Below are 13,572 nucleotides of genomic sequence, written 5' to 3'. Positions count from 1 at the left end.
GCTGTTTCTTTTGTCAATTTTAATTGATCGCCGAGCCTTTGCCCGTCAAATTTTAAAATCACTGTGGTTTGAAGCAGTTGGTCAATTCAAGTAGCGTCTTAGAGCAGCTGCCCGATTACTGGGTGTTTTAAAAGATTCTTCTGATAGAAGGAACTTCGTAGGTTTTGGAGCTGATTTTAGAATTATCTTTTGGGCAATAGAAGTGAGTGTTTCAGTAAAAGTTTTGATTGGGTCGTCGAGGTTAGTAAATGTTTCTGTGGTAAGCTTTTCGTTGCACATATGTTAGAATTAGACCCAATCTGCTTTGTGCACATTCCATCAAGGTAGAGGGTCATCAAGAGGAGTTCCAATATTTTTAAGAAAAATTGGGAAGTGGTTACTTCCAAAATGATCATTATTTACCTTCCAGTCATAATCAAGTAGAATGGAAGGATGGCATAATGACAGATCAATGTGGGTACGGGAGCATGTAGCAGGGTGTAAAAAGATCGGGGTATTGTTGTTAAAAAGGCACAAGTTGTTTTTATCTATAAATTCCTCAATACGTGTTCCTCTCTCGCCCCTCAGGCTATTATGACCATTAAAATCACCGATATTATGAATGGTGTTAAGAGTTGGGAGACGATGTTATTGAGTTGCTCACACGTGAAAACAATACTCAGAGGAAGATGAATTGAACAGACGGTTATTTGTCTGTGTAATATTGCACAGCCAGCAACAGCCTGTAAATTTGTGTTTAACTTGATCATTCTGTGAGGATTATTTTTATGTACAGCTACAGCTGCACCACCTGCTGCTTTGCTACCTACAGTTGGAATGTTATTGTAGAGTGAGAAATTTCAAAGAGTGATTGGGTTTTTGTGCATGATTTCTGGTAGACAAAAAATGACGGGGTTAAATTCTTTTGATAGATTATGAAATTCTTCTATATTTGCCTTTAATCCGCGGATGTTCCATTTGATAATTGTATTGTTCATGTTTTCCTATTTTTACTGGATTTCGATGAAGTCGAAGCACGAAGCGTCGAGGCAATTCGTCTCCTTCTCATCATAGAGATCCACTAGGGCATTAAACCTGTGTGTCGGGTTTTCTGATCCTTTGCCCTAGTTGACAATCAGATCGGGGCCATCAAATTTGCCACTGGCTATTTTAATGTTTTTCTTATGTCTGTTGGTTGGTGATGTTGCATCTGACCTCAGTTGGGATCGAGGTACAGAGGATATGCAAACGCATATGTGCTCTAGATGGGCCAAGTTTTGGAGGGGGTTCTTCTGGAGAGGAAGGTGTTTTATAAACACTGTTGATGGGGGTGTCGTTTTTGGTTGTGAAACCGAGGAATATTTGGAGGTGAATAAACAACCCAAGCTCGACATTTTGATAACGAACCAGTGGTTTTATTGTAGGTAAATCTTACCCTGCAACGATACAAACATACAATACTTAACTACGTATACACATAACGCTATCGATACATATATAACATATACGAGTACAATCTGACAATTACCACTTAGCTGTAAAATACATACGTTTAACCGGGGATTATATAATAACAAATAATGAAATGGAAAAAGGACATATACTATTTCCTTATCTATTAGTTACAATATGGATTACAATTTACCTTTACACATATATTATAAGTGTATGGCCTTTTGGCATTTACTGTTGACGTTACTCATAAACGGTGAAAACTATTCACGGACGTACACTATGACGGGACATTCAAAAGGATAAATACATATTGGGATTATTATGACTTATAATGAAATAATCACCTCTGTGTGGCCAGCTCATGTATTACTCTGTAGACATCTTCAAGTCTGTAAACATTAACGATACAAAACATAAGATATGGAATATAAACACAATCGTACCGGCCGGTGTAATGGCGGTCACTCAGGTAAACCCAGCGTACCCACACATACATGTTTTATTTAAGGTTCAGATAAAGTCATATTTGTTCTAAGTGTTTTTCACCATAATTACATGTAATATCAAATAAAGTGGGACAAAATGTTTATCAATGTTTTCCTTGTGATCTAAGGAACACAATGCACACAATAGAAAACCTTTTTGGCTGCTGTAGAAGTTTGTACTTACCTATGCCTTCACAAAAAACTGCCAACTTCCTTTGTGTTGCTTAACCTACGAAAATAGAGATTATTATTATACTACACAACTAATGTGAGGTAGTAGGACACTTGGATGTAACTTTATGCTCTTTCTTACAATTTTATTGATAAATTAAAAAATGTGTTTATAAAATTCATCATTAATATTGGCGGCCATATTTGACTTGTTGGAACTTCTTTCACAAAAGTATGGAAGCCAAGTGTGTGAAAACTAAGGGAGATAATTTGCTTTAAAAACAAATTACCATTAATTCTTGCCATTTTAATTGGGTTTAAATTGCTTTCCCAGCATACGTTAAGCGCATTTCTGTGGTTTTTCGAAAAACAGATGTTATATTTTTGTTGACTTTATGTAGACATTTAGATATGGACATTGATTATTTACCTCAACAATCTATAAACTTCACATTTCCATCTTTAAAGACCTGCTGCAGATTATCAACTGCATATGGCTGATCATCATCATCGTACAAAATTTCATACTCTGCTTTGGGGTCCCCGTCAGAACCAGATAAAACCGTTAGAACGTTTCCTTAGAACCACTTTCTTTGGCCACTACCTTCATCACTAATCCACAAATGAAATATCCGTCTGCCGACAAATTTTGTTCTTCCTCTTACACTTCTGAAATGACAAATTAGGAGTGTTAAATGAGCTTTAATAGTAGTTGAACATTTTGTTATCAGCATATTTCTGATTTTGGGTTTAATGCCAGAAGTGGACGCCATCGGTTTGTTGTTTCAACCCATTACAGGTTTATTAAATACACATGCCAGTTTCAATGGTACACGAAACAGGCTATGACTACGTGGAGTAAACACCCTTGCAGGATAACAGTTAACATTTTCACTACATACCTGAAAAATCCATTTACAAATTGTGATTTGTTTAGGCCATACAAAGTTAATTACGTGTTTCTCAGACCATACAATTTCAAAATAGATGAGGCAGGCAGGTATTTTATTCTTCATTTTCGCTCTTTTAATCAAGTAATTAACTTTGTGTGGCCTTAGGTGGCTATGAGAGGTTTGCAGTCATCAGCAGTTGAAGCTGTTTCTCACTGTAGCAGTACGGACAGGGTCAGAGTGAAGATAGATAAGTATAAATGATATCAGCTCTTCAAAAACTCAACAATAATATCTTCATAGTTGCTTACCTTTTCACGCTATCTTCCTCTGATTTCTTACATACAGTCTCTGCGGATATGTTTTGCTGCCTCTTTCCACTGTTTTGCTGCCTATTTCCACTGTTTTGCTGACTCTTTCCCCTGTTTTGCTGCCCTTTTCCACTGTTTTGCTGACTCTTTCCACTGTTTTGCTGCCTCTTTGCAGTGTTGCGCTGCCTCTTGCCAATGTTTGCTGACCGACTGGTTGAACCGCTTGCAGTATCTTGATACTGAAATGATATGAAGAAAAAATTGATATAATACAAAAATGTGCTTGAATTTGTTTGTCGCACTACTGTATTTTATACCATTTTAATAATATGCTTCATGTAGTGCATGATCAAGAGCTTTACAACCATGCAAAAACCTTTCTATTGTCTAATATTAGCACTGCAGTTGTTGCGCTAATTCAAGATTAGCGCTAAAATTACTCCAACCTGTAAATAGATAGCCTTCAAGGATATGTGCACCAATTTAAGCGTTAAACTCTGATTGCGCTAATATAAGTACATATACAGTAATTGAAGTATGATTTTATATCTAAACATACCCAAATTCCGGGTTCTCTTATGCCTGGAATTTTATTTTCCCGAGGTGATGACAATTCCGGTAGTAGAGCATTGTAGTAGAAAGCTGTGAGTTTTGGAAGGATGTGATCATTCCATAAATCTGTGTCTCTATATATGCGCTGAATGTGCATCTGATAAGGGTTTACTGTACGCAATACAAATCCAATCCAAGGAAGTTCTGTTACACCAAGTAAACCTTGACATTGGTAATAATAATCATGAGATGTTTTCAGTGTCAATTTGCTGTCTACTATAGATAAACAAACATTCTTCCTACTTTCAACTGCCTGATTCTGATTGATAGGTGCTGAATGTAACACGTTTTTTTTATTTCAATCAGCCTTGTTTCACCACCAATTTCCTTCACCCTGCCATCTGGACTTCCACCTAGGAATTCATTTTTACAACATATCACCAATCCCATGTTGCTCACTTGTACATTAACACCCTCCTCGGCCCTCTTAAGAGTATACTCATGTACAGTTATCCTTTCCTGTTGGAGTCCTTTCTGCGTATGTGCATTTCCACGGAATGTTCCGTAAAGCAGTCGTCTTACTCATGGAGTGATAGGTATATTTGGTTTCTGAAAAGATGCTGTGATTCATTTCCTCCTCTCATCCTGCCAAACTTTCGATATTAATTGTTGTCGTGTTAGTCTTTCTAAAGCCTGTATTTTGTTGTCCGAAATGTTTATGTGTTTGTTGAGAAACGTTGTTTTTGTCAATTCCAATTCTTCTACAGATACATCATCTACCACATCAATTGCTTCAGCACCGTATGCCAACCTTGCCTTTTTAGCAGTGCTTTCTCTTACCAATGCCATTTTCTTTTTCCATCTAGCCGCACTAGTTGCTGGCTTCTGTTTCACCTCTGTGTTAATTTGGAGCTGCCGTTTCCGTGAACTGTACAATTTGTTGAAGTGGTATCCTGGGGAGGTGCAAGTTACTTGCTGCCATGTTATTGGTGACCATTCTGGACCCAAGTTCATCCTAAGTGATCCTCCATAACATCTGGTGTGCAATGAGCCCCTGTTGCAAATGTTATACAGTTTACCCCCATCAAATTTTGATCTAACAGGCATCCAGCATTCTGCTAAATTTGTTGTTACATTTCCAAGCAGTCATTCACTTTTGGAGGCAATCCGATCCAGAAGAATACATATATCCTGGCGCATCTCTGTGTCGAGGTCCTTCAAACATGTCCCCAGTCTAGATTGCTCCTGCGACTCTATCGAGCTACCATCAGTCCACATTTTTGCTTGCATGGCCCAGACATCAGATTCATCATCATCATCATCATCATCTTGTACATCCTTATTCACAGAACCCTATACACCTGGTTCTACTTGTGGTCTTACTTTGCAGAAATCATAACAATTTTTGTGGTCTCCAAAGATGTGGTGAATGCTGTTCCTGATGTCATGGCTAACAACTTGCTGGCTTGGTATTTGTTGGTGGTATAGTTCTGGGAACGCATTCTGATGGCACACCGTACGGCACTTACTATTCTCACTCTGGTTGCCTTTGTAAGTTGATCCTTTCCTTTGTACTGTGGATTACTGTCTACCAGTTTCTCTAGATTTGACCTCAAACCTTTGCACATATGATTTGCACATTCAACTTTCTCTACCTTGCTTCCCCACACCAGCACATCTTGTCTTATTTTCGCAAATACTGAGGAATCCCCATCTGCAATTAGTTTAGTGTATCTTAAACCGTGGATCTGCTCGGCTTTCCTAAAACCCTCCACAATTATGTCTGCTTCCATAGCCTGCGAACTCTGATCCCAATTTTTGAAACATTTGGGAGGCTTTGGAATGATCTGTTGATTGGCAGCGTGTGCACATATATAGCAGTGTTTACTACGGATTGACAGATGCAAAATACGTCCAGTTTCTTTCCCAATGATAACCCCTGCACCACCTAGGGCATTATAACTATGCTTGTGACTTCGCTTACTCCATCCACCATCCGCGATTACCGTAATACATGGTACTCCGTCACAATAGTCACCTTTCTCTATGGCTATCCGTCTTTCCTTTGCTCCTGCTGCTAATCTTTCTTTTTCAAATTCTTTCTCCCACAAATCTCCAAACTCTTGTTCTATTTTGGTAAAAACTGGCTGGGAAATACTAGGGGAATCCATGGTAGCAAGTATTTCGCTCAGACGTGAAGCCCCATTTCCAGTACAGATACTTCCCCACACAGCTCGCACATTAACATCATGCCTGTATGTAGACCTGCAGCTTCCCTCACTATCACTGGCATTCATATTCAACTTGAGACTAGTTGCAAATGTAAATCTTTCCTGGCAATCTTGGCATTTCAACACTAAAACTGAAGCTAATCCATAAGTGTTTGCTTCACTCATTATGTAAATAGGTGACTGACCTTGCTGTACTAGGTCCCGGGCTGCTTCACACAACACACTATGCTTTGTAATGTCATTGAAAGTATTCTGAAGACAATCCAAGTTTATTATCCTGTAGCCATTTGTATTCATGTCTTTTACAGTACTTATTTTAACTTTGAAATGTTCATTTGGCAGTTTCTGTATACGGTATTTTACCCCACCGACATTTGGATTTTTCAATGGAATAAAAGTACGGCGCTGTGGTTGATGATATCTTATAACACGACGTCGACTAATACGCATGGACAAACTAGTATTTGAAAGAAAGGCTCTATAGGAATATCTTGGGCGACCTACTAACAACGACCTCCGGGCAATTCGCTGCTTGGTATGCTTTCCACCAGCAACTCCAAATCTCCCTATTGATTTCTATTGTTTTTTTACAGCCACGATGAAACACAAATGTCTGTCAATAATCTAAATAACCTCATGGTGTGATAGTTGGCCCGGGGTCCCCATTGTGTGTGTGTGTAATGGTGGTGGGCGATCTTAAAATGAGCAGACGGCGTGATTTGGGCACTCGCTGGGCGAGACCTGACAGACAGAGCAATATCTAGCCTACATCACGATTACGGGTAAGTTTTGGAGTTGCTTCGGTACTTTAGGCACACATGCTTCTTCCATGCTTCCATATAATGTTTACTTGATATTGAATGTAAAAATACTAATATTAATTATACCTACCTGTAACACCCTGTGTCATTTCACACCAAAAGTGCATTATGGTGAGCAGAATGTAAAAATAATTGGTTACAAAAGTTATAAATTCTAAAATTTCCTTAGAAACAGTGTCACTTCCTGTTGTCAAATTGACCACGATATCGCCTACAATAAACGTGTTATAACGATACTGTAAGGAACGATCATTGATTATATTAATATACAGTGATTAAACAAGTAATTCACACATTTGGCTTTACCTGATCACATTGAAAACCTCAAACATTCACCAATTCAGCATGTAGTATACTTATCGCTGTCGAGGTGAATAGCATGCGTGCTATGCCGGAAATACTTCCGCAGAAAGGAGTTCATGACAATTTGGTATCATAACACTTTTTCGATTAAAAAACTTAATTATATTTGCATGTTAATAAAATTATTTACTTCATTTATATCCACACGAAACATAAGAATTACTCTGCTGGTTATTAAATTATTCATATTCGGTGCGGAGCAAAATCTCTAGTTTCGTTTTTGTGAAACTACGAAGTGTTGAAGATTCCTGTTTAGGATGTTTGATTATGTCCAAGAAATCTTGAGACTGATATCTTGTTATGGTGTAAATAACTTGCAATTGCTCCCTATCAATACTAAGAAATTAATCAATTCAATATCATCACAGTTTCTCACACATAACAGTTTACATGAACCTTAAAATGATATAAATACCGTACAAATAATATCAGATACTACTCGCGGGAAATACCGCACGCCGCTCTGGAGAAAGGACAAATAAAAAAGATCGACAGGTTAATTATAAATCGAGAAATCGAGTGTATACCTCACTTATATTCTTGTCAGTCGTCGTTGTCGTCGCTCTCTCATCTACCTAGTCATACAAAGGTATCGCGCGCCAACCCCAATAGCCAATCAGATAATAGATATATACTAACGTCACACTACTGACCTCTATACCGGACATGTTATTATACAATAATTATTATACAACATTACAACTAAATTTCATGAAATTCAATCCTGCCACAGTTGTTTGTGAGGTTTATTGGTTTTCGTTTTGGTCGTGAAACGGGATGGATCTCACGTGATGATTCTCAAGTTCTGTTGGCCAGCCATGTCTGGGATTTGTGAGCCCCAAGCAGGTCTGTCCTCAGATACTTGAACCGAAGCTTCTTTGACTGTGACATTGTCAACCGGCGACCGGACTTTAGTCACGTGTGCATATGAGGGTGCAGCTACGTCTGTGCTCTCAAATATCCTCCTAGCCTCGGGAAAGGAGACACTCTAGAGTATATTTGACCCGCAATATCTCTCTTTCGCGATTCCAGGCAGGACAGTATCGAGACGAAGCAGCATGCTTTCCTTCACATTTGATACAACGCAGGTTGGCAATATCACAGTCGCTTTGGTCCTCATGACCTTCACGACCACAATACTGGCGAACGGTCTTCCACCTACATCGTGCCCGTACTTCTGACAGTTACGGCATCTGAATGAATTATGGATGTAGACGGAGGCAGTGCACCTATGGTAACCAATCACTACGGCCGAAGGTAATGATGGGGTAGCAAAGGTCAGCACAAACGTTTCTGTTGGAGCCAACTTGATGTTCTTCTTGGACAAAATCCGTCGCACCTTGGAGACTGGGATCTCCTCCTCCTCCTCCTGGAAGTACTCCAGTATGGCGGCATCAGCGTCATTGCGCAGGGCAGGGCATCTGAATAACCCCCTGCTGCTATTCAGTGATGGCTGGGATTTCACTATAACGCTGATCCCAAAGGTTTGACGGACTTAACGTCCCCAGCTATTCCTTTTATTCCCTTCCTCAACAAGAGATGAGACAATGCAGCTGCTGTTTTTCCGATAGTGGTTGACGACATAATGATGAACTGTGGAAATGTGGTAGTTGTAGGGTGGGTTTTTTTACTCGGTTTTTTTCATTACCCGTGTGTGTGTATTAATTAGTTCGCTATCTGTGTCACCGCCCACCCGGAGCCCAACAAGGGGACATTAATATCAGCGCGGGTACCCGTTAACTTGGTTGAAGATGTTTGGTTAAAGGCCCTTGATGATAATGACGACGAAAGCCCAACATCGGCGGGGGGCCAGCAGATGATGCAAAAGGAGGAAGTATAGACAAATCGACTCGCACCTTGCACAATTGAAAGATAGATTTTGCAATGGACACAAAGGTATTTATGAACATGCTGACGCTGCATCCCATTTAATACACTTGGATTAACTTTGTGATTCAGTTGAAAGGATGAGGATGATACTAGAATTCCTATTGTGCTTTGTTGAAAAAATTGTGTTATCCCATGTGCCTATGATTTTATCCGGAAAAAAAAGACAGTTTTCTACCAGAACCAACTTTAATGGAATTTCATTCAATGTGAAGAATGAATATAATAATATTATGATAAAGTGTTTAAAAATATGAAGTGGACAATGAAGAAAAATGATAATATTAAAAGGAAGTATATAATTCATTTATTTCTAAAAATACATAGTTATTTGTGATGAATTGTTTAATTTATCAAAGTGAAGAATTAATAGGTATGTATTAAGGATGATGTGTATAATTTATTACGTGTAAGTTTATGATATATAGCAAATGACGGATAGTTATTTTATGATAAAGTGTATGATTTATGAATGTTTATAAGATGAAATATATATATACAAAATATATACGAAGATAAATAAATATAAATTAATAGCAACGATCATTGTTGTGTTATTCATGTTAAAGTAAAGGACATATATGATACAGACTATAGTTTACCTGTAATTCAATCATATTGCATAATACCAACTGTACGCTACGTGAGACGACACCGTGTTACACAGTCTTACCCTGTTGTAGGCCATGACCCATTACGTAATAGCTTACACCAGCCCCACTCAGATTCAGATTCTTTATTAGCCGAGAGCCATACGACTCAAAGGCGCATCAGTAGTACAAGTACATATAGCATACAAGTATACAAGTCTGAAACACACACACACACACTCCCGCAACACTTGAACACATTAAGGGTTTTCACGTTTCCTCGTAGCATAGTATAGGTATTTCCCAGTGTTACATAGTTCTTTGACATTATTTACACTCAAAAGTTTTATCAATTTGAACACACTTGGATTTCTTTAGTAAAATTCTTTTACATATCTAACCCTTAACTCTTTATAATATAAACACTTCAATATGAAATGAAATTCATCCTCTACTTCACCGTCATTACATCTGTTACACAATCTATTTTCTCTACCAATATTTCTACGACGTCCAGTCTCTATATTAAGATTATGCGCAGATAATCTAAATCTAGTAATCATACGTTTATATTTTTCTTTAATAGGCTTACATAAATGATTTTGTATACCAAAATTATCAGTAAGATGTTGGTACAAAAATCTTTTAGATGAGTTTTTAATTCTACTAAGCGTATCTTGTTTATTTACGTCTAATAACCTTTGTTTTATTACATTATATGCAGTAGATACAGGTAAATCATTTTCAAACAAATACTCAACACCTAGAACCGTCAATTCATGCTTTATATTACCCATCCAAATATCATTTTCACTCACACACTCGTCATAGCATGCCTTCAGAATAAAATTGTCTGTGCACTTTAGTTTTAACCAATATTCAATAGCTCTTAATTTTCTAGTAACTAACAATGGTAATCATTACTTGTACATTTTTTCCTACTCCTAAAATGTTCTTACAAAATGCTAAATGTACCTTCTCTATATCATATGCATTATGGAATCCCCATATTTCTGATGCATAACCAAGGATACCACTAATATATGTATCAAAAACAGAACAAAGCGTTTCTAAACTTAAAGAATAGTTTCTTACAGAGGACATAAGTGAAAATAAAGCCTTTCTACCCTGGTCTGCTAAATGTTTCTGAAGTTTGACGAATTTACCATTATATTTCATCAGAACACCTAAATACTTAAACTCGTCAACAACTTGAAGTGGTTTGTTATCATGTGTCCACCGTTCGTTGTTTTTGAAATTTCCACCATTTCTAAATACTACATATTGGTTTTATCTATATTTACCTCCAGATTCCATTTTTTATTGTAAACACTCCGACTATCCAACATTGATTGTAGTCCTTCTGGAGTTTCAGCAGATAACACCATATCGTCCGCATACATTATAAGAAATATATTGATCAATTGTATTTCAATGCTGGGACAATTATCCTTAATAAAATGAATTTCAAAGTCATTTACATATAAAGAAAACATTATCGGTGACAATATGTCCCCTTGTAAGAGACCTGACATGTTAGGGAAGCATTGGCTATACTTTCCATTGTATTTAACGCACTAGCTACACTAGGCATACGTACAGGCACTGTACAAATGGCGCTATTTTTAACTTGTCAACAATGAGTCTCCGTAATCACTTCGCACTTAAAGTTTCAAGTTGTATTCGAACTTTAGGCCATTGACCATCAGTATACATATAATACACAAATCATGGACAATGCACAGAGAATGAAGACAATCATATTCCATTATAATACCCTTAATTTGTTTACCTCGTAGATGAATTTTCATAGTACACACAATTCTTTAATAGTATATGAACACCCAATAACTGGAGGACTTTAAACAACGTTTTTTTTTTATTCCAATAATACCTTTTTTTTTNGGGGGCTAATGTAGTCAACCAGGCGTCGGCGTCGTCGTCCCACCTTCTGAGGTTAAAGTTTTTGGGCAAGTTTTTATATCGAGTGTAAGCGATGTGCTGGACCATATTTTCATATGTTAGGGGCAAAAAACAGCTTAATTGGACTTTGTGAATGTTTTTTGGTAAGCTTGAAGTTAAAGTTTTTGGGCAAGTTTTTTGTGAAGTGTTTGATCACCACCATCAATGGACTGTTGTCTATAATAAGGTTGAAGTATTTTTATGGAGTGTAAGCAATGTTCTGAATTGTATTTTCATTACTTTAGGGGCCAAAAACCTGTTAGTTGGACTTGGTTAAAGTTTTTAGGCAAGTATTTTTGTGCAGTGCTGGATCGGTCACCACGACCAATACGCTGTTGACTTAATCACGTTGGCTGGTCATATCTTCTTACATGTTAAAGTACAGGAACATCCCGTTATATTTCCATAATTTTTTCGAAGAAATGTTTGCATTATAAAGGGGTTTGGCGATAAATTGAGGGAACGTATAAGGAATTCTTAAGAAAAACATAACTAAGGGACCTGGAAATATGTTGGCGGTAAGTGAGGTGTGGCAAATGAAATGACTGGCATTATATCGAGGTTTCACTGTCCATTGGTTTCTATTGATATTTGTTATTTTACAACATAAATCACCAATAAGCGAGCTATGCTGTTCTCCCATCTACCATTTTCTTCAATTTTCCCCCACATGGAAACCCCCCTGAAAATTTGGAAACCCCCTAGATAGGTCTCTGGACCCGCCACTGCTCTCCCATGGTCACCAACTAATTAATATAATCCCTTGACCCTCGATCAGCTGTTCAAATGTGATTGTGATAGGTTTAAAGAGCCGTTAATCAGACTCTGATTTCCATTTTATCAGTGTCACAGGCACAGAACGCAATTTTATCTGTTTCAAAAGTGTTTTCATATTTCGTGTGACCAGTCTGACCATCAAGAAGTGCTCATGTTTCTGTGAATTTCATATTACGGAGAACAACACGGTGTGTGTAGCGCAGATACATATTAGCCAGTCATGAGTGTGTAGTATCATACCTGTCTGGTGTTTGGTGTATATAATCATTTTGTATCCAAATTAAGACTGATAATAATAAATTATGTCCCTGTTGTTATTTCTAGTGTCTTACCCCTGATTCAGCATTCATCTGTAAAATCGATGTTCACACGTCACACCTTGACTTAAAGCCTAGACTGACATGATTTACAGCCTAGACAGCCTTGTCCGGTTATCGGTTGTTTCCGCTACCGCTGTATGTATTAGTGTGAGGGTATGTGTGCGTTCACATGTCTTGCAGCAATGCACATATCTTGCAGCAGTATGCACTGTTATTGTTCAAGATGGATTCCGCTTAGACCCTGTCAGAGGCGTCTGCTCCGTTATCCGGACTTTGCTTGAGGAGCCATATATTCTGACCAACTGACCAGTACAAAGACAACTGGACACGCTGACCCCCTGTTGTTTGGCGGGACGGCGAGTAACCTAGCAAACAAAGTCAAATAGCTTTATACTGGGGTGATAGACGCCCGGAAACTGATTGGTGCGGAGTTAATATTGTTGTGAATCCAGAGAGGTGTTTTAAGCTCCTGGAAATCAATGGAAGTGTAAAATAAACACATAAGGTTGGTGCATTATGATTGAATTTTGATTGAATTGCATGTTAAGTTAAATTTGTAAATAAATTTTATCTTTTTTTTTTAAGTTAAAAGTGTAAATCTCCCAAAGTTCTTTGGTTCACATGAGCCTGTGGATAAGCGTCAAATTCCAAATTTTCAGGGGGTGGGATGCCTATGTGGGAACAAAATGAGAAAAAAAGTGAGAATGCATGATTTTTAAAGAAAAAATTTCTGGGTGTGGGGTGTGGCTGGTGTTTGTGAGTGTGTGTGTGTGTGTGG

General features: G+C 37.8%; 1 protein-coding gene and 1 long non-coding RNA gene across 3 annotated transcripts in view; one reads left to right on the top strand and one right to left on the bottom strand.

Annotated features, from left to right (window-relative positions):
* Window positions 1-1,343: 1,343 nt before the first annotated feature.
* On the bottom strand, window positions 1,344-12,947 carry LOC110442479. 2 transcript variants are annotated; one of them, XR_002462020.1, is made up of 6 exons: window positions 12,807-12,947; window positions 3,292-3,530; window positions 2,521-2,759; window positions 2,104-2,148; window positions 1,779-1,823; window positions 1,344-1,415 (listed from the first exon to the last, which is right to left on the bottom strand). It is a non-coding gene; the product is annotated as an uncharacterized LOC110442479 (long non-coding RNA). The 2 variants fall into 2 exon arrangements; XR_002462021.1 differs by having other exon boundaries at window positions 1,379-1,823; window positions 12,807-12,946.
* A 37-nt stretch (window positions 12,948-12,984) lies between these two features.
* LOC110442478 (beta,beta-carotene 15,15'-dioxygenase-like) overlaps window positions 12,985-13,572 on the top strand; it is a 14,398-nt gene continuing 13,810 nt past the window's right edge. Inside the window, exon 1 of the mRNA XM_021486114.1 lies at window positions 12,985-13,299. The gene's annotated coding sequence lies outside the window, so the exon portion shown is untranslated. The remainder of the gene's footprint in view (window positions 13,300-13,572) is intronic.

Source organism: Mizuhopecten yessoensis, unplaced genomic scaffold (genome assembly GCF_002113885.1).
Source record: "Mizuhopecten yessoensis strain PY_sf001 unplaced genomic scaffold, ASM211388v2 scaffold716271, whole genome shotgun sequence".
Classification (NCBI taxonomy): Eukaryota; Metazoa; Mollusca; class Bivalvia; order Pectinida; family Pectinidae; genus Mizuhopecten; species Mizuhopecten yessoensis.
Note: the sequence above shows the minus strand (reverse complement) of the source record. Positions and strands in the feature narration are given on the sequence as shown.